Here is an 18,379-nt window from a genome sequence, read left to right as displayed (position 1 = left end):
GCTGAATGAAAATTACTAGAGGAAGCTTTCCCCCCTCCACCCCTTTCTAAATATAACCTGGAGGGAGTTTTTCCTAATTGTTCCCTCCTGGACAGAGATGTGCTGAGAGCAGACAGGACAGCGAGGGCAGCTGGGCTTCTCCTGGCCGCCGTGGGAGGCCCACACGCTATTTATTAGTAGATGTTAATAAACTGTACGGGACAAGCCCCAGGAGGAGGTATATGAACCTGTAACTCAGGTAGCCGAGTTAAAGCAGAGATACTGTGCCAGACGAGGTGCGGTAGGAGGTTGGGGGTGGGGTGTCGCCCTTCCCTGCTCCTCGGGTCCCACTGAGCGAACTTGGAGCACCTCCCAGCACCCAGCCCTGCAGGGTGGACAGAGATCAGAAGATAACATCCTGACCATAAGACACCTGTGGTCCAGGCCAGGGGTGGGGGTGGGGTGGCCAGGATCAGGTGATGGTGGGGGTTGAGCAGGTGGGGGGCAGGCTGAGAGTGTGGTCCCCTCCTGCCTCCACCGGGACAGGCCCCTGTGGGAATCGCCTTGTCTTCTGGGCAGTGCTCGTCCTGGGAGTGCCCGTGGCCGGCCTTCCTGCCCCCCTACCAGAGCTCACGTACCAAGATTTCAGGCGCTTACCGCATGCTCCAGTAGACAGGTGCTGAGCGCCCACTTCGTACTGGGCTCTCTCATGCAGTGGTCCCTGCACAGAAACGCGGGGACAAATCACCACGAATCCATGTGCATCGTTAGAGGCGTGAGAGCGTTTGGAAGGAAGAGCATGAGGCATAAGAGAGAGGCCAAGGCTTCTCTGCAGACTTGACGTTGAAAATGAGGGTGGACTGATGGATAGGAGTAACGGGGTGGTAGTCCAGAGAGAGGGTTCGGAACCCCAAGGGGGTTTGGCAAGTTGGAGAACCATCGGCAGGGGGTGCACTGTGGAGAGGGGCAGGGACATCCTCAGAGTTGCTCTTTGTCGAGCTCCCATCATGCTCCAGGGGTGGGGGGTGGGATGGCCAGGCAGGGAAGCTAAGAGGATGGTGCAGGGGTGGAGATGGTGGACAAAGGGAATGGGAGAGCCGGGTTTGGTGGCAGGCTTGAGAGACGGCTTGGGTGTTTGGGGGCAAGGGAGCGTGGGGTGCCAGGGGGATCCTTGGGTTTCAGCTTGGGCATTGGGTGACTGGAAAGGTCTTCTTGGAGTGGGAGGCCTGGAGGAGGGACAGGATTGGGGGAGAGAAACCCCTTCTCCTGTCCTCCCAACAGAGGAGCACACAGCTTGGGGCCAGGGCAGGTCTGGGCAGAGATTCGGGGGAACAGTGGACAGAAGTGGGCGGAGCCAGAGGCTGGTGCTGCCCAGGCCCTGCTAGGGAGACCCCATGATGCCTGAGGTAGGGACCTCCCTGCTCTGTCCCCAGATGAGCCCTCCTATGTAGAGGGGAGGGACTTAACTCCTTGAGGCCCAGAGCATTTACATCATGTTGGGGCAGGTGCTGCTTGCCCTTGAAGATTTTGCCCCTGGCTGCCCCCTTCCCCCAACGCAGGCCCTTGAACATGCGTAGCTGGCTGGGCTGCCTGATGCCCAGATGGATGAAGCCTGTCCAGTGCTCCTCGCTCCCTTGTAAATGCAGAGGCCGGTCCCCTGCCTGTCAGGGCTGATGAGGGAGGGCAGTCTGTCCATCTCCACCTGTTGTCTGTCTTGTACACAGGCCTGCTTTGCCTGGAGTGTGCCCACCTGGGGCCAGCTGTGGACCCCCGGCACCTTCGGCCGCTCCCTCTTGCACCTGGGCTGTGGGGGGAGCAGGTACTGCTTAGCCTGGCAGGAGGGGCCCGGGAGTGGCTCAGAGTGGGGAGAACTTCTGGATAGTGGGGTCTCCTGGGGAGCTGGGGATGCCAGTGGGCTCCCTACTCTTCATGAGCCAGGTTCCTGCTGTTGGTCTGGGGTGGCTCCCTGAGATTTGCTCCTTGGCGTTGAGGAGCCTGATGTCACAGGACCACTCATCTCCTGACCAGCATCCGGGGGGACTTGGCTCCCCCTTCCTGCATCCCCATCCCCAAAGCAGGCTCTCTGGGAGGGACATGGCCGGGCCTGGGCCCGCAGTGGGGAGGCATCTGTTCCACTTACACGGATGGATTTTATACTGCGGCCTGGGGTCTTTTCATCTCTGCCCGGTTTCTCCCACCGTCCAATCTTTGGGCTAATTAATGGCGTGAACTTCCTCATGATAGTTGACAAGTATCCCTTTGATTTTCTCCAGGGCAATTTGATGATCTGTGCCTCTGTCTGGCTGTGTTATTAGAGTTTGCCATCTGAGAATGTAATAGATGAATCAAGGTAACAGCTCGTTGAATTTTGAGGGGAGAATCCTCATGATGCGAACACCCCACTCTCCTGTGTGCTCCCTCTCTCCCGGTCCTGCCGTACACGTGCGGTTACAGGGCTCCACCAGGGACCTCGTGTCCTCCCTGCTTTTGCCCGGTGAGTTCACAGTCTGCCCCGCCTCCAGAGTGCGTGGTCCGCACAGCTGCCCTTCGCGGCGCCTGGGCATCTAGCATGAGATGTGGATACAGCGAGCGCTCAGGGATCGCAGGCCTCGGTTCCTCCAGGTTCCTGGCACCGGGGCCCCGGGGCCCTGCTCACAGCGTGCCGTGCGGCCGGAGGACACAGCTGTGAACCAGGGGCCAGAAGAACTGACTTCCAGTCCTGGGTGGCTGTTGAGGGGCTGTGAGTGACCTTGGCCCTTTATCCCCTGGGCACCCGTTTCCCTGTCTGAAGACAAAGGCAGGTCTCATCCGCCTCCGACGCACCACGATTTTGGGTTCCAGAGAAGGAATGTGCTTCTGCCAGGTACGATCATGTAGCGGAAGGGTGTACTTATGCTGAGTCCGCCTCTGTGGGTTCCACCCAGTTGTGACTGTGCACTTCCGTGGTGTCACCTTCGCATTTTTGTCCCCTGCGTGATGTGGAAGCTCCGTGAGGGGCTCGTGGGCTGCAGCCACCTCTGAGTGTCCCCGTGGTGGCATACAGGAAGGCTCCGTGTGTATTGAGTGAAGGGTCCTGAAGGGCCCGATGGCACAGTGAGTGGCAGGTGTCACCCCCTCTGCTCCTGTCCGGGGGTGCAGATTACAGATGGGTGGCCAGCGTGCCCCCCCCACTGCGGCTCTGTGGCCTGGACAGGGGCCCCTCCTTATCAGGGTCCCCAGTCGGTGGACAGGCTGCAGGCCCACTCAGCCCTGAGATTCCCTTGCGGGACCCAGAGGCCGGGGTGGGAGGGGCGCTCAGAGTGGGGTGGGGCGTGTCCCACTCGGAGCCACCGGCGACGCAGGGCACAGCTGTGAAGTTGTCACTACAACATAAAAACGGTCATTTATAGAGTGCGTGCGGCCCGCCACGTTCCACGCCGTCCTCAAAACAGCCCTGTGAGGCGGGCGTGTGACCGTTGGTGCATTTAACAGATGAGGAAACTGAGGCTCAGAGAAGCTGTAATGTGCCCGAGGCCCCACAGCCAGGAAGCTATGGAGTCGGCAGTTAACCCTGGCAGCCCAGCACCCAGACGCCTGGCTCACCCTCCCTCTGCCCAACCCCCCCCCCCCCCCCCCCCCGCCATCTCTCAGGCCCTCTTGCTGTGCCCAGTGACATCCCATCTGTCGGGGTTCTGTCCTGGCCAGATGCAGTGCCCTCCTGGGATCCCCGGCTGGGCTGTTGCTACAGAGGGAGGTGAGGGGAATTCCCCTGGCTTTGCAAGGATGAGCCCCCGATGCACCCCTTCCCCTTCCCTGAGCAGGTGGGACGGGATTTGCTTGGCTGGCCCTGGAGCTCCCAGCCAGCCCCCAGCAATCTACGCCCTCCCCTGGCTCCTTTCTCCTGTGCTGGAGGAAGGGCTAAGGAGTGGGGTGGGCAAGGGGATGGGAGGAAGAGGGCAGGGAGAGGGAGCAAGCGGGGAAGGGGCAGACCCTCTGAAGGAGGGGGAGGAGAGGAAAGGGATGTAGCGACAGCAGACAGGGAAGGGGGCAGAGTTGGCTCCTAAGGGAGTCGGGGAGGGAGGGGCAGACAAGGTCACAATTTGAGAAAGAGAAACAGGGGCGGGAGGGTGGTGGGGGGCAGAGAGGAAGGAGGAGAAAGGCCTGGGTGGGGATGGTGGGCATGGTGCAGACTGAGGGGCTGTTTTAGGGCCAGAAGGGATGGATCAGTAACTGCAGTGGCTGGAAGCCCAGAGTAGGACCCCACCGCCTCCAGGAACCTGGGGCAGGCGCTTGGCGGTGGCGGCAGAGGCCCTGGGCGTGCCCTGGGCCCCCCTCTCTGGCAGACTGGGCTTTGAAGTCCCTGACATTGGTGGTGAACCCAGCCCGTCTGAGGTCTCATTAGCCTCTGCCTGGCCACACACACCCTGCCCCGCTTCCACGCCAAGGCTTGTAAATCTGCCCCCATTTGCTCTATGAAGTCGGTCGCTGACGGGAACGGGACAGTGTTCATACCCAAGAGGTTCTTCTCCCCTCACCTCACCTCTAAAAGCGCTCTATCTCCAAAACTCGACTGCCCCGGGGAAGAAAGCCACCAAAGAGAACCGTGTTTCGTTTTCCACTTAAACTTGGGAGCAGCTGAGCCTGGATGCTGGTGGATTTCTCCGGTGCAGTCAGTGCGGCTGCCCCGAGTGAGGGGAGCCTTTGGGGCCTGCCCCGTGCCTCCGCTCCCTGCCGGCTGGCGCTCCTGCAGAGTCTCCATGTGGTTTTCGGCTCTACTCACCTGAACCCGCGAGTTCAGGGAAGCCTTTCGGTCTCTCCACTGGACACACGTGCTCTCCCAACTCGGGGGTTTCACGGAGCTGTGGGCACACAGTGGGACTCGGACACTCCTTAGAAAATTCTCTGTCCCCACTGGCCTGAATTAATACAGGCGCTTGTCTGGCTTAAAGGCTGTGCTTTCACCAGGGGCTGGTGGCCTGTATATGGAAGGCCCCCGGCCTGTATACGCTGGGAAGATGAGACCCACTGGGCCCACGGGTTCCGAAGCAGTCGGGCTGGCCTTCTTGAGCCAGCATTCGCAGACGTCAGTGCACGCCCGTGTGGAGTGAGGACTGACCTTTCTGTCTCACGTCAGAGTTTGTCCACCCATCCATCCATCCATCCATCCATCCATCCATCCACCCATCCAACAAGTAAGTGGGATTGGTCTCCCCAGACTGTGTGCCAAGACACCCCGGGGTGCCACGGCAAACCCCTAGGAGCTCTGTGATGTATGTGAAAACTCCAAGGGACCACCGCCGTACTCACAGTCGGCTGGACATGACGGGAGCTTCCAGCTCTCAGTTGTCCATGTGGACAGGAAGGTACTCTCCATATTCCTTTGGATGGTGTCACGTCTTGGCAAAGCGGGGCTTTGGGCAGCTGCCGGGGAAGACAGGTAAATGTGACATGAACGTCCACACGGGAAAGGAGACGAGGATGGCCCATCTCGTCCGATTCCAAGGCTGGGGAAATGGCTCGTCGCCAAGGGAAGGGTGACCTCGGGCTTGTGGGGTGGGGCAGGGACTCTGCCGTGGAGCTGTGGGAGGGTCTCCGTTTTGAGCAGGGCAGTGACCTGGGCTCCACAGAGTCCCCTCGGGCTGCTGTGTCTGGATTGCACTGGACGTGGGGAAGGGTTAGGAGGCGACACAGTGGTCCAAGCAAACCGACGGACTGACCGACCGACCAAGGAGGCGTGGCCTCAAGTGGTAGCAGTAAAGCAGGGACTCTGGTGGGCAGACTGCAGACCTGGCCGATGGCAGGAGGCACCCGACGTGGTGACTAGCTGGATGGAGGGGTGTGAGGGGAGGGAGAAGGGTGTCTGGCATGGGGACAGGGTGACCTGGAGAGGCCACAGTAGGACCTAATAGATGGTCAGTAAATCCCTCGCCTGCTTTATTTTTCTCATTCACTTCCGGTTCCCTGACATCTCACAGAATCATGTGCCCACCCGCTCACTGTCCACCTCCCCACCACCGTCCCCTCCGTGCAGGCAGGGGCATGGCCTTAATCCCAGCGGTGGCCCCATGACCCGAGACTTCAGAGGCTCCCAGCTTTCTCAGTTCACGAAGCCTTGCTGCCGTGATTGGCTTGCGGCACCCCAGACTGTAGAGACCCCCGACCGCCCCTGCAGGGAAGTAGTTAGGTCCAAACCACCTAATGCGTGTTTGCGCCCTAACTTAGTAGCTGTTTGAAAAGTAACACACGTAAATTTAAAGAAAAATACTTTCCTTTCATTCTGTAAAAACCACAGTGACTCATGGAATGTGTTAAAGGGTGGATTCTGAGTCGCGGAGTCCAGGGTGGGGGGCGGGCCCGGCGGTCTGCGTTTCTCTTGGACCCCCAGGCGGTGCTGGGCTTGGGTCCAGGACGGCACTTTGAATGGGGTGACTGGGACAGCTGCTGAGCCTGTTGTCTCTGCTCCCTTCCAGACACCCCTTCCCATGCCCTTTGCTCTCTGCCAGAGCTTCCCCAGCCCCGCAGCATGAGTTAGAAGGCTGGCTTCCCCATGATGGGGTTGGGGTACCTGCACAGCCATCCTCCCGTGCCCCAAAGCCTTTGCTGAGTGTCAGATCCTCCCCAGGAACCTGGCTGTCGGTGGTTCCCACCAGCAAGGCGCTCTCGGTGGACCTGGTGTGAGCTGGGAATGCTGCTTGGTCATCTCGAGGCACCTGTGTGGGGATGACTGTTTACCCATCCTGGCCCAGAGTGCCTGGAGTTCCAGGGGACCGCCAGACACTCTTGCTTCCCTGTGGGTTTGCTTTCCCTCCTCTGGCCCCCATGCTAGAGCCCTGCCTTGCCGTCTCCTGGCTGTTCCAGGAAGTCCCGATCTGGGAGGGTGAGTGGTCTCATGCACAGGTGCACGTCACAGGGACGCAGCCGCAGGTGTGTGTACACGTCCCAGTTAGTGCCTGGCGGAGCTCCACAGCAGGGGTGGGGGGAGGGAAGGGCAGGAGGTCATGCCCCTTCCAACCCACCTGTGCTTGCTGTTCCCTGGGGACTTCAGGCTGGTCTGTTGGTCCAGCGAGCATCCGACATTGGTCACGGGACCAGCGCTGTGCTGTTCCCACTTGCTCTCGGCATCAACGATACATTGATTCATTTATTAATTCATTCACTCCCTCGTGCTGCAAGTGTTTACTACTCACCGTGGCTGAGGTTCTGCACTGGAGGGTGGAAGTAGCTGGCGAAGACTTCCCAGAGGCCGGACCCTGTGGTGTGTGTGCACGTGTGACCTGCGTGTGCACGTGGACAGAGGTATATGTGCGCCGTGCCCCTGCACGCACGAACACGTGTACACACACATGTGCACAGTAGGAGCACACGAGTATGGCCGCGGTGCCCATCAGGGCAGCTTTGGAAGCCTCCCGCCCGTACGGATCCCAGGCTGGAGAAGAGAAGCTGCCGCTGGGCAGAGCAGACTCTGTAGCCAGGCTCCGCGCACGTGTGAGCACTTGGGTGTGTTTTAATTAACTAGAACATTTGCCTGGAAATGAGCAGCGGCGGCAGCAGGCGCAAAGGCAGCTGGAGGGGGCGGGGCTGTGGCCGCCGTGGTGGCAGAGGCTGAGACAGCCAGGCTCACGTTTCCACGGGCCCAGTCCTGGCTGATGGCACCATGGAGCCGTGGGGTGGCAGGCTGCCACTGGTGCTGGTCATTGGGCCAGCAGGAAGGGGATTCTGGGAGTGGCTGAACTCTCTAGAATTCCCAAGACCCCTCCCTTCCTCTTGGCTGGAGCGCGTGAGTGAGGGCCTGCAGCTCCTGACGTGCATCCAGGGGCTTCGGACCAGGAAGCGTCCAGGACTGACCGACTGTCCTCTCTCCCTTCCCAGCCTAGCACCTGGCACGTATTCGTTTGTTGCAGGGAGGAGTCAACAGATAGAGCAAAACAAGGCTCAGGCAGGTTACGGGATGTCTCCAGGGTCACGCAGTGTGTCGCAGGCTGGCGGGCAGTTTTGACGGTTCCCGGCGCTGTCTCTGCCACCCGAAGTGCTGGTGTGAGGAAATACACATGCCACAGGTGTGCGCGCCTCGCCCTCTTGAACAAGCGTCTTGAACAGTCCCTCCAGTTGTCTGCCCTCCATCCTGCCCCTCTGCACGTGGGCTTGCGGGGTGGTGGAGTTTTCCCCCGTCGAGGGAGGCAGGGGAGAGTGGCGCTGACTGGCAGGGAAGGGCGGGGTTGTCCCTTCCTAAGACAGGTTGGCCACCGGGAGCTCGTAGCTTGGAGATACAGAGTAAACCCCAACTGGAATGGCAGACTTCCCCCCAGACCCCTTCCCTGCCACCCAGTCTGTACGAAGGCCTCAGAGCGTCCCCTGTGGCTGCTGCCCACCCCGTTGCACCTCCAGGCCGGGGTCACAGTGGCTCCATCCCTGGACCTCTGGCCTTTACTCTCTCTTTGTCTCCTTCCACTTCCTGCCCGAGTGTGTCGCTGACATATAGTTCTGTTCATGTCTCCCTCCTGTCTGGGGGTCCAGGGCGGGGCTCTGGGGCTGCACTGCCCAATGTCAGGTGTGGGCTTGCCCCTTACTGGTTCTGTGGTTCTGGCTGAGTGACGTCATCGCCTCTCGGGGCCTCACCGGGCTCACTTGTGAGCAGAACACCGTACTGTCCCCCTGCCAGCTGCAACTCGTCACACCCACGGCCAGAGTCCTGGCTCCCGGGCCCCGCAGAACGGCGAGCTCTCTGTCTTGCTGAACCCGGGGCTGGCTACTCAGACTGCCTTTGCGCCTGCACATACTGTTCTCTGTCTGTCTTCCTGTCTGTCTGTCAGAGCCGTGTGTCTGTTGTCTGTATCTGTCATTCGTGTCTGTCATCTACGTCTGTCACATCTGTCTACCCATTATCTATCTGTCTACTCTCTGTCACCTATACTTATCTGTCATCTCTTTCCATCTGTCTGTCATCTATCATCTCTCTCTTTCTCTCTCTCTCTCATCTATTTTCTGTCTGTCTACCAACTGGACTAATGTCCCTTCTCCTGCCAGCTGCCTTTCTTGCCTCTTTCTTCGCTGTTTCCTCTGCCCAGAATGTTCTCCATGCCCACCCTTGGCCTTTTCTTTTCTCCCATGAACTCAGACCCAGCACAAGCCCTGTCCACCCCATCCATGGTGGTGTCCCTGACCAGCCAGCCAGCACTCAGTCCTCCAGGCCTGATAGGGACCCTTTCACGGTCCCACCGAGGCCGCCCAGCCCCCTCTGGGGAGCTGGCTCCTGAGGACCGGCCCTCGTTGCTTCCTGGGCACTGTGCATGCCCGGGACATGGTGAGTCCTGGTCAGTATTGACCGAACGGATGACTGGGTTGGGGCTTGCAGCCCAGGCGGGAAGAAGAGTTTGTGCATGTGTGCACATGTGCAGAAGGACATGTGTGTGCACGCAGGGGCCCACATGTATGCGCACACTGCGTGTTTCAGTTTATCAGCCTGATGCTCCTGTCTAATGGGGTTTCTGAAGCCCAGTGTCTGCTTCAGCTTCCAGCAAGCAGTCCACTCTGTGGGAGAACGGGCCGGAGCTGTCGCGGGGGTCCTGAACAGGCGTCAGGGTGGCCTCGGTGGGCAGGCCACCACAGCTTATGCCTGAGGGGGTGTCTTTTAACACCTACGAAGCTATCGTGTAGTTATTTAGTGATAGAGTCTCAGGATTCTGCCTCTGCAGCTGTCTCTCCCTGCCGTTGGAAAAGACTGCTGAGGACGAGAAGTTGGAAATGACCAGGGGTACACCTGAGGGGTCGTGGGGTCCCCACCTCTTTTTGAAGAGACGGGGTCCCTGCCCTCCGGGGTCCGGCCAGGAGCCTCAGCCTCTGTCCAGCGGGATTGTCCGCGGCCGGTCCCGCCCAGGCCGGCATGTGCTGGGCATGCTTGTTGTGGGAGAACTGGTCTGTGCCGGCCGTGTCAGGCACGGAGCGAGTGCCTGGGCCCCTCCTGCTGGCAGACACCTGCTGCTGGGCTGCGGGTCTCCAGTGGCGCCCCAGGGGGGCCCTGGCAGGTGCGGGACGCTGCCAGGTTGGGCGCCTCCTAGTGGGTGTTAGGCTGAATACCACACACGTGCTGGGTGGGCTCTGCACACTCTAGGAACCTGGGAAGATGCTCAGGTATTTTTTTAGGAAGCTTTTCACGGGCAGTTCAGGGCCGACTGCTGGGCCCGCACTGCCCTTCCCCATGCCTCGTGCCTCGGCTTCCCACCTCCAGAAAACAGGAACAGCGACCACCCACCCACCTCTTGGGGTCAGAGAGACTCATCTGGTCGATAATCCCAGTTCACAACCCTGAATTCCAGAAAGCCTGAAACCTGAATTTTCTCTTCTTTTTTTTGGTACCTCATTTGGCAACCACATCTGACCTGGCCGATGCAAAGCTATTTATAGCCTATTTAATTCACGTTGGTGAATATCTCCGTTTTGCTGCAGAAATATCGATATGTTTGATTGCTTCTGAGGTGTTCCCAATACTTGGGAATGCACAGCATTACCTTCCTGGAACCTGCCCAGCTGAATTCTGGGACCTGCATGGCTCTGAGGGTTTTGGGGAGGGGTGCGGACCTGCACAGGCCTGGTGCAGGGGTGGTGGAGGGGGAGTCTCACCAGAGTGCTGTGACATTTTACTTCCTTCAAACTACCCCCCATTTCACAGTGCTCTGCTATACCCAACCCATTTTTAAAAGATTTTATTTACTTATTTTTAGAGAGAGGGGACGGGAGGGACAAAAAGAGGAAGAGAAACATCGAGATGGCATAGAAACATCATTTGGTTGCCTCTCACATGCGCCCCAACTGGGGACTGAACCCGCAGCTCAGGCATGTGCCCTGACCGGGAATCGAACTGGGGACTTTTTGCTTTGTGGGATGACGCCTAACCGACTGGTTGACTCCGGTACACGCCCTGACTGCGGGGATTGAACTGGCAACCCTGGTGCATCGGGGTGACGCTCTCACCAACTGACCCGCCCAGCAAGGGCTGTCTTTCTCTTTCTTGCTGTCCTCACGCAGGGGGCGCCCCTGCTGGCCCAGAGCTGCCCTGGCACGGTGTCGGCACACATGCTCACTGGTGCCCTTCCTCCTGGGCAGGGTTTGTGCTGGGGACCCGGAGGAAGGGCCAGCACCTGTCCCAGCCTGGGGATGGGGTGGGTCCTCAAGAGCGATGCCATGGTTTGTCTCTGTTTCAGAGGTGGCTGCTGCAGCCAGGTCTGTAGCTCCCTACAGGAACAGGGCCAGGAGAGGCCTGTCCCTCCCCGTCCCTCTGCCTCTCCCTCCACCGCCCGGAGGGGCAGCCATCCTTGTATCAGAGGGCGCTGCCTCATGCACGCTGACACCATCTCTCCCGTGCCCCCTGGGCGGCCAGGCACAGCTAACAAGGGCTGCCCCGCTTTGCTAGTCGCGGGGATCCTGTTGGCTCCGACAGCACCATCCAAAGGGACCGCGGGGTGCGGAGCAGCATCCGCCTGCAAAGGAAGGCAATTAGGAAGATTGGGAGTGAACCTCTCTTTCTTTACGTACTTCATTTTTACTCCCCTACCAGACGTCTCCTTTGAGCTCCTCGCCCCGAAGTGTTTCCAGCCTGATTCCCTCAGGGAACTGACATTTCTCGTTGGCGGTGCCTCTGCCCAGTGCTCCAGGTGCCAGTCCGTCCATACCCCCAACACAGACGTGTGCGTGTGCGCACACACACACACACATGCGCACGATGCTTTCAGTGCCTTTGCCTCCAGCCAGCGTTCTCAGCTAGCTGCACTCTGTCTCTCTTCTATTTGGGTTGTAAAACTCAGCAATTAAGAAAATCCCCTTTTCAGATGGATTTTGGCTCAGAATGAGGCAGCACGCTGTTTCACTTGCGTCTCACAGCTTTTGGAGCAGAGGGAGCTAGAGCACTTGGGGAAACTGAGTCTCAGGTGGGGGGCACCCTAGTTGGAAACGGCGAAGGGCAGAGGTGAGCCAGACGGTAGCGCAGGGCCTGGCTCCTCGGATCCTTCCCTGCTCCTCCCCGGCCGGCAGCGTCCTGCAGCCAAGCCTCACTGACGGCAGGCAGGTGGGCAGGTGGGGGTGGCCCTGGGGCCTCACCACCCCCCCAGCCACGCTTGGACAAGCCCATGCTCAGCCGCTCTCTCGCTGCCATCCATGGGCGGCTGCACTGGTCTCTGGGAGAGGCAGGTGGGTGGAGGGGGTGGCTGGGAAAACACTGACCTCTGCCAGGTGGCGACACCTGGTGTGTGCTGTGTGCGGTGGCCTGGTCTCCAAGCTGGCAAAGGGGGAGGCCACAGCCCAGATGGGGCAGCCATGGCCGGCATCCTGGAGCTTCAGAGGGAGCGTCTGGCCCCAGCCGGAGCGTCTCCTCCTCTGGCCACTGCCCAGATTCAGGACAATGGGCCAGTCGAGCTTGCCCTTGGTGTCCCCTCCCCTTCCTATTCTAGATGTCTCTAGTAGTCCCACCTGTGGCCACGGCACTTTGCAGTTGGCAGGCCTGGGTGGTGACCCCAGAGCCCAGTGGGGAAACAGGCTCAGAGCAGGAGGGAGACTGTGTTAGGGCCGCATGGCCTAGGAGCAGGAAGTAGGCCAGCTGGCCACCTGTGTGGTGCCACACTGTGGGAGGGGAGACACTACAATCCATTCTTTTCCCTTGTAGTTCTCTTTGAATCCGCATAGTAAGAGAGTGAAGTTTAGGGCTCTCTGAGGGGCTTCCTGCCACCTGGGCCCAGACCCCGAAATGGGGGCGGTCTGCACCCACCTGGGTCTGCCAGCCATGCCACGGGCCCTGGGCTGCCCTCCTGGCTGCCCACTGCGCTCAGTTCAGGGACGTGGGGGTCTGTGGGGCAGCTGTCAGCCGGGATGGCTTGGGTCTCTATGGAGCCCATGTAGGGAACCAGGCAGACCGGAGACTGTGGCTCCCCTCCCCCATTCCTTGCGCTAAGGACTCCTGTTTGGGGGCTCCGGCATGCAATGAACCAAACGCTTCCCAGACAGCATCCCTTTTGTCCATCAGGTTGGGGATCGAGGCAGTCATTGTTACTGGCTTCATTTTACAGTTGACGGTTGTGGCTCAGAGAGGGTAGGTCACTTTCCCCAGGTCACACAGCATGTGTGTGGCAGAGCCAAGATTCACCCCAAGTTCACACACTTAACGTCCACTACCCACACTTCTTCCCTCCTGGGTGCTTGTTGGGGGGCAGAGCTGGGATCTGCTGGCATTGGGGAGTTAGCAAAGGAGCCCTGTGCCTGGACCGAGGGCCCCCTCGGGTGACTCTGAGTCTTGGCTGGCCTTTAGGAAGCTGTGCCTGTGTGTTCATGGGATCGTCCTGGGCCCTGCCTGTGAAATGGAGAAGGGGATCTCTGGACACGAGTGATCACAGCCACCACCACCCTGGGGGACCTGCTGGGTGGAGCCTGTGCCTGAGCCCCTTTGCTGAACACTCGCTGGGGGTCCAGCTGTGCTGCCCGTCTCGAAGCTCCCCAGAGGGGCTGCCTGTGAGGGGGGTGGAAGTGCCAACCTGGGAGGACTCCAGACTTGCAGACTGAGCTCCCCCTGGGGGCGTGGCAGCCTGAGCCTCCCACCCCCCCCCCCCACTTCTGGGCCTCGGTTTCCAAGTCTGTGAAACGGGAAGGTGTCCTTGCCGGCTTGGGGGTCCTGCGGCCCTTGTGAGCCTCTGTGGGGACAAAGCTGCCTCCTGGGTGTGGGTTGGGGGCCTGAGAGGTGTGGCCGCAGCTGGCCTGTCCCCCCGACCTCTCCCAGAGCCTTGAGCCAAGCAGACTCCTTTGCAAGCCCGCTCCACCCCTCACTGCCCCACAACACCAGCCGGGCTCCTCGGCGCTCTGAGCCTCAGTTTCCCTTTCGTGGCTTGGGGATAACCACAGCGCTTTGCCAGGGTGTAGCTGAAAATCAGATGGAGACCGAGAGTGGGAAACGCTGTCGGAGCCCGGGCCAGGTGCTGGGCAGAGGTTCCCGTTGTCCTGCTCAGTCGCTCCGTACACCCATTCAGTTTGTCCGGCCGGCTGTTTGTATTCCCCATTCCTCACTCTGGGGCTTCGGGTAGGGCAAGAAATTGAAAACCACCAGCCCCGGTCTGACCGTGCAGCTCGCCCTCCATCCGACCGCTTCCTGGGCCGCTGTGCCCACGTGCAGGAATGGAACGTTCTGTCCGCTGGCAGTGTCCTGGCACTCCAGTTTAATCAGCACGGCTGTGCCGTGAGGCCGCTCTTGTGTCCTGTTTTATGGAGGACGAGGTAAAGGCTCAGAGCTAGGGACTGGTTGAGCCGGGATCAGAACCCAGCCTGGCCTGTTTCCCCGTGGGCTTTAAACCCCTGGCTGCAGGTCGGCTGCCCGGAGGCTGTGGGACAGTAGGGTGAGCTCAGCGTTGGCAGCGGTGGGGCTGCTGGCTCATGCTCAGCCTGGCATTGAGCATCCTCCGCCGCCGGTTCCCTTGGCCCCTTCCTTGGCCTTTCGTTCCCCTCCCTACCCTTGCCTTAATGACTAGCCCAGGTGGCAGGTTGCATGGAGAAACTACTCCAGGGAAATAAGGGTCCTTGCCACCAGCCTGGGCCTCAGGTGTGCACACGGCGGCCCTCCTGGGGGTCTGGGGAGGGCGCCTCCCCCACCTCCAGCTGGGAGGCGGGAGCCGAGGGCTGTGTGTATTGTGTGCCTGTGTACGGTGGATGCACACTCACCGCCTGCCTGTGTGGCTGTGCGTGTGTACTGTATGGAATTACGTGTGTCTGTGTGTCTGTGGGGGGCGGCGAAGGGGACCTGTGGACAGCGTGGGGCTCCAGCTGGGGCCCCAGGAGCGCACGCTGGGGGCTGGAGTTACCTCCTTCGCTGGTTAAGCCGCTTTTCGAGCACATGTTCAGATAATTAGAACAAAAGCCGAAAGAACAATTCTTCTGTTCAAAGGGATGAGGCCGGGCAGCGGGGGCCCGCCCGGATTTGGGGGGAAGGGGTGTCCCGGCTCCCAGGCCTTCACTGGGTTCTGATTGTACTGCGCGGAAAAGCCCTTTGTTGTCGGGTGAAGGGACACCGGCCCGCGCGTTTCTGCTGTGCGTTTGCCGCGTTCCAGGGCCCACTCGGGACGGCCCGGCCCGGCCGTTAGGAGCTGATTAAATGAGTTCATTTTAATTTGCTCAGTGGTTACAGATGCGAGACCTTTCCGTGCCCTTTTCGTGGGGGCTCTAGTTATTTATTAATTTTTTTTTCTGAACAGAAAGAGATGTTCATGACCCCCTTTTCCCTTCCCATCCCCCTTTGAAAATAAAGATATGAAAACATTTTAAACAAGGTCTCGCGTTGGGAAAGACGGGCTGGAATGTGGGCTTATTTAGCCAAGAGAGGTGCCATCGGTGGGGGCTCCCCGACTCTGCGGGGTGGGGGACGCCCAGCCCGGCTGAGTGTGAGCAGAGGAGATTCACTGAGTATGGCCCAGGGCCTCAGTGTCACCGGCGGGCCTTTGCACGTACTGCTGCTGCTTGGGCTCTGTTTCTGCCCCGGCCGCATTTCCTTGGCTCATTCTTGGTCATCCTGCTGGTGTCAGTGCAGAGGCTGCTTCTTCCAGGAAGCCCTCCGCACCCCAGCCCAGTCCCACAGATGTCACTGGTCATAGCAGGTATCATAACGTAGAGGATATCTGTCTCCATCTCGAGGCTGTGAGCCTCACAGGGCGAGGACCGAGCCTGCCTGGTGCCCCTTTGTGCCCCCAGCACCAAGGTGTTTGGTGGCTGGTAGCCGTATCACCGACATCTGGCAGCTAACTGAAGGAGTGAATGAATGAAGGAGTGAATAAATGAAGGAGTGAATGGTGGGGGCAGCCACACTGTGTGGCCTCCACACCAACCCCCGTCATGTGTCCCTGGGAAGTGGGGTGAGGAGTCAGTGCTGAGTCTTCAAAAATGAACGTGGTGGGAGAGGGGAAGTCCCGTCTGCCCGGCCCGACGTGACCCTGATCCCAGGCCGGGGATGCAGCTCCGGCCAGGCTCGGCTGGAAGCTCCCCCTCCCCACTCCGGAAGGCCTGGGGGGGGTGTGCCCACAGTGAGGGGGGCTCAGAGCACAGAGAAGAGGGGACCATGCCTGCAGCCCAAGGCCACTGCTGTCTGGTCTGAGCTGCCTGGTCGCCTTCTTGCTCTTGGAGGTTTGGCACAGCCTTTAGCGTGGGCTGGGGCACCTTGTAGTGAGCAGCGGGGTTTTCCCTGGAGCTGTGCAGGGCCCGTGGCCCAGCCCGTTTCTGAGGTCTGGTTTCCATTTGCTGAGAGCTGCTTCCCGCAGACGGCACCCCACCCACCCCGCCCGGGGGCCTCTGAGGGGCTGTCCCCCACCCTGTCCTGGCAGCCCCTGGGCTGTCTCTGTGTTCCTCCTGTAACCCCAACCTCAGAGACAGGCATTGAGGGGAGCTGGCCCAGGCCCCCTCCCCCCATCTCTGCGAGAAACCCCAAGCCGGTGGAGGAGCCAGAGCTTCCCGGGCGCCCCTGGGGCCTGGGGCCCTCAACTGGGTCAACATCTGGCCGAGTGGCCGAGCCTTTGGCCTCCTGTCTCCTCCTCCCGCCCCCCTCCCCGAGGCCCTTTCTTTCCCCACTAGCTAGAGGCTCCGCCAAGCACCGTGGCGGGAGCACACCCTCTGCCCGTCCTTCCCAGCTGAGGCCGAGGGTGGGGGTGCGTCCTGGGGCTGAGGTCACCCGTGGGGCAGTGGGAAGCACCTCTCCAGCCCTCGCCTGCCCGCTGCTGGGTGCTGGGAGCAGGAGCATCTGCCGGCTTGTCCTGGGGCGCCCCTGGGAGCAGGGGACGAGGTAAGGGGGGCAGGGCTGGAGGGAAGAATGAACAAAACAGGCTGGTGTCTGCACCGGGCGCCAGGAATCCCACTAGAGGCTCCCCGCTTGTCGGGAAGCGAGGTGGAATCCAACCAGAAGGAAGGAGACTTTTCCTGGAGCAGGAGAAGGAAAGCAAGAGGGGCTGGGAGGCACTGGGGGCCAGGGCAGATCTGCATCGGGCCTGCAGTTTGGGGGGAGCCTGGGGAGCACCCCGATTTCTGGGTCTGGCTCTCCTTTTTGCTTCTCCCTGTCCTTCTCGGAGTGCTCCACCGGGTGGCCTCCTGGCCCCTCTGTCTTCTGTGAGGAGGCCTGGCTTGTATTCCTGACGATGGCTCGTGTGCCCTCTGGGCTGGTGTGACCCTCAGCGCCTGCTGGCCCCTCAGTGCCTTGGCACCTGGCCCCTCTCACACCCTCCTGTCTGCCCCACTTCCCAGACCATGGTTCCTGGCCAGGCGACAGAGGCCGCCCAAGTGCCGGCGTCTGGGCCCGAACGTGCCACCCACACAGCCACCATGGACCTGCCAAGAGGATATCGAGACGGGCCCCTGGACTTTGGGCCACCAGACCGTGATTTCCATGGGGCCTCGCCAGGGGGCCCTCCGTGGCAGGCAGGCGGCGGTTTCTCGTGGCTAGCCTTCTCCTCCGGAAGGAACTGGCGAGTTCCTTTCTGTTTCTGTCGTAACCAAGCTACCGAGATGGCTAACTTGGGTTCTGCAATTACACAGCGTTTCAGAAGCAAATTGAGAGGATAACGTGTTATTATTGGCTACTGGGTTAATAGCTATTTTGGCAAGAGTACCAATCCTGCGTGGCGTTGCTGGCGCGGGCGTGAGAATGGCGCGGTGGGTGCGTCTTGCACAGCGTGGGAGGACCCCAGGGCCCTCCCTCCCTTGGCAGTGCCTCCTTGGAGGACGCTCAGCCCCGACGAGCTGTTGCTGAAACCGAGACCAGAGAGGTTGAGAGACCAGCATCAGGTCACACAGTGAGTCGATGCCAGGGTGGGATTTGAGGTCCCTGTGGGAATGAGTCACTTGACCTGGGGTCTCTGAAGGCGGGACAAGTGTCTTCACTCGGCGTCACGTGGGCATGGTGGGAACTGGAGGCTGGGAACATGCCGGAGGTGGCCAGCTCTGATTCAGAGCACCGGCTGGGCCCCCGCCTGGAGGCTCTCCCTCTGGGTTCCGCCGTGGTTTGCGTCCTTGCCTGCCTCGGGTCTCTGCTCAGGTGTCAGCTTATCACCTGTGTAGGTAGCATCCTCCCACCCATTCACTCTCCCTCCTCGCTGCTCTCCCCGTTTCTTCCTGGTGCCCCCTGACTTAGGACAGATGCAGTCAGTGCTTTATTACCAGCCTCCCCACTGTGCTGTGTGGGCTTTCCAGGGGCCAGGACTCAGGGAGGCTCACGACCCCATGCCCAGAGCCAGGAGCAGGGCTGGCAGGACAGGCCCTTGGTGACATTTGGTGAAGGACTCAATGAATGGACATGGCAATGTCACTTAAAAAAATGGCTGCCAGGCCACAGTGGTGGTTTCTCTCTCCTCTCGGGAGACAGCGGGAGGACTCTTGTCATCCCTGTCCCTGAGAAGCGGTCCACAGGTCCTCCCGCAGG

The 18,379-nt window shown here is 60.4% G+C and overlaps 1 protein-coding gene across 3 annotated transcripts in view; it reads left to right on the top strand.

Moving 5' to 3' along the window:
* The window catches only part of ZNF423 (zinc finger protein 423), a 262,089-nt gene that overhangs the window by 117,755 nt on the left and 125,955 nt on the right, over positions 1–18,379 (top strand). The window contains exon 1 of one of the 3 annotated variants that reach the window (XM_045188417.3): positions 16,660–16,750. The exons of 1 other annotated variant lie outside the window; for it this stretch is intronic. The gene's annotated coding sequence lies outside the window, so the exon portion shown is untranslated. Of the gene's footprint in view, positions 1–16,659; positions 16,751–17,612; positions 17,754–18,379 lie in introns of those variants that run through there. One more of the 3 variants, XM_045188418.3, reaches the window with a different exon arrangement.

Source organism: Desmodus rotundus, chromosome 12 (assembly GCF_022682495.2).
Source record: "Desmodus rotundus isolate HL8 chromosome 12, HLdesRot8A.1, whole genome shotgun sequence".
Classification (NCBI taxonomy): Eukaryota; Metazoa; Chordata; class Mammalia; order Chiroptera; family Phyllostomidae; genus Desmodus; species Desmodus rotundus.
The sequence above is the reverse complement of the archived record's forward strand: the minus strand, read 5'-3'. Positions and strand labels throughout refer to the sequence as shown.